Here is a 2309-nt window from a genome sequence, read left to right as displayed (position 1 = left end):
GACGGGACGGGACGCGCCGCCCCGGCACTGTGGGGCATGTAGTCCCTGCTTCACCCCCCGCCACCACCCGCGGGTGGAGGTCCCCCGTCCCTTCCCACCGCCGCGGAGCCTCGCCCGGGGCTGGATCGGGCTCTTGGGCAGCGAGCCCAAGCTGCGAGCCGGGGAGGCAAGCGGGAGGGTCGGTACCCAGCGCCCCGGGCTGGGGAAGCCTCGCAGACCTTTGCCCCGGCGGTGCTGGCGGGTTGAGGTGCCAAGGAACGATCTGCGCCAGCTGTGGGTGTCAGCACAAGCCCGGCTGGGAGAGGATGGATGGATGGATGGACGGACGGATGGGAAACCTGGGGAGTTAGCTCCCTGCAAGGAGTGGGGATGGTGGTTCATGCTCTGGACCTGGGTGTGGGTGCCATGAAGCAGGTTGGACCCTAAAGTTGCCTGACCCCGGTAGAAGCCTTTCTTCACAGCAAATGCTGCATGCTTAAACAACACAGGGTCTGGTCTATCACCCACCAGCTTGTGGGCCCCAGGGTGGGGGCAAAACCATGCCCAGAGCTGGCCACGATGGCCGGTGCCACCCAGCATGGTGGCTATCCTTTGGGCACACACCCCCTGCATGCCTCCTGGCCTGGCTGTGACCTCCCATGGTGGGAGAAAGAAGAAATTGGAGGTGTATTCCTCAGGTGCCTATTTGTACCAAAAGGAGTTAGCTATCTGGAAATAATTTGGATGTTACAGTACCTTGGAAATGAAAAGGGAAAGGTCAGAGGGGACTCCCTTCACATTGGAAGGGTCTTAACTATTAGGCTGAACTGTTGGAGAAGAGGCAGGGCACTCTGGGAGCTGCTGTACCCTGCCACTCTGTGCCATAAGAACGTGAGAGCCATCTCTGACCAAAGGCCCATCTCCCCAGGAATGTACCTCCAAGACCAACCGAGCACCCAGACATCCAACCAAGCAGGAGCCATAAGCTGATACAGCAAATGTTTGCTGCCTACTCGGTAATTCAGAGATTGGACTGGCTACACTTTTCACCCAAATCACACAAAAGTTCTGTGCTCAGGTGGGAATATGTCTCCCATGCCTCCACATCTTCAGCCAAGCTCAAAGCCATCTCTCTCCCTTTCCTGGCCATGTTGTGGTGCACACTCTAGCTTCTGCACTTGCTAGACACTGTGGAGTAAGAAATTAATTTACTATAAAAGTGGCTGGGAGAGCAACTATAATTCAACATCACAGGGCAGGCTTTCAGGATCTTCCAGCCTCTTGCCACCTCTCTCCTTGCAGCCTGTTGTAGATGTTTGGGGCACCTATGCTATTGCATTTCAGTGGCCAGACCTTCTCAGGGGGTGGCAATCGGGGCTGCTCTCAGCGGCATCCCTGGGATTTACATCAGCTGCTGCCGCATCGTCACCCCTTGCGCGGAGAACAAGGCGTGCTATTGAGGCCAGGCTGGGGACAAGCAGCAGGTCCTGCCTGCAGCCTGGTACATCTCGACACAACGGCAAGGAGAATAAGCGACTGTTTCATGCAGGCTGATGTGATGGAAGAATAGAAAAAATATGCTAATGGTGAAACATTTTGGCTAATTATGATAATATGGCTTCTGCAGAGGGACCTGAAATAGGCACAAACATTTCTGTTCTCAGCACTCATGAGAACTTGGAGACTTTTGGGGCTTTCTACACACTGCAAGCAAACTGGGCAGGGCAAGGCTCCCCACCACAGGCAGGACCTGGACCAACAAGACCCACAAATGCAAAGGATGGCTGTGGGCAGAGAGCGATCCAATGTTCAGCCCTTCAGACAAAGGCACCAAGGTTTAGGGTCCGGCCCTGCCCCAGTCCTCCCAGGAGCATCAGCTGGTTCAACCCACCAAGTACCTTCTCAAACTGAAACGCTCAGAAGCAGGAGTGTGGGGTCTGAACTGCACCAGTGTCCCAAGCCCCGCGGGTACCCGATTCCCCAGCTGCAGACACGGTGGAGCAGGCAGTCGGGCACCCTGCCCTGCCACCCACCTTGCTGTGAGCATCCCGGGTGGCCAGGGGAGTTATGTCATGCCTGCCGCATGTAGAAGATGTGGGGCTGGGCTCTCTCTCAAGTGCTCTTAGCGAAGCTTTTGCCATTTGCCCTGAGTACTTCATTATTCGCTGGGGCAGGGACTGGCACGCACTGCCCCAGCCAAGCACCCAGGCCATGGGGAGGTGGCGTCACACTTACTGTCTCCGGCCAAATGAATAATTGAGTGTCCGCTTCAGCATGGAACAACGAGGGGAGGATGAAACCCCAGGCAGACAGAGCTGGGATGTCAACCT

The 2309-nt window shown here is 56.4% G+C and overlaps 1 protein-coding gene across 1 annotated transcript in view; it reads left to right on the top strand.

Moving 5' to 3' along the window:
- MGME1 (mitochondrial genome maintenance exonuclease 1) overlaps positions 1 to 2309 on the top strand; it is a 215286-nt gene that overhangs the window by 133867 nt on the left and 79110 nt on the right. The gene's annotated exons all lie outside the window — the stretch shown is intronic.

Source organism: Balearica regulorum, chromosome 3 (assembly GCF_011004875.1).
Source record: "Balearica regulorum gibbericeps isolate bBalReg1 chromosome 3, bBalReg1.pri, whole genome shotgun sequence".
In the NCBI taxonomy this organism is placed as follows: domain Eukaryota; kingdom Metazoa; phylum Chordata; class Aves; order Gruiformes; family Gruidae; genus Balearica; species Balearica regulorum.
Note: the sequence above shows the minus strand (reverse complement) of the source record. Positions and strands in the feature narration are given on the sequence as shown.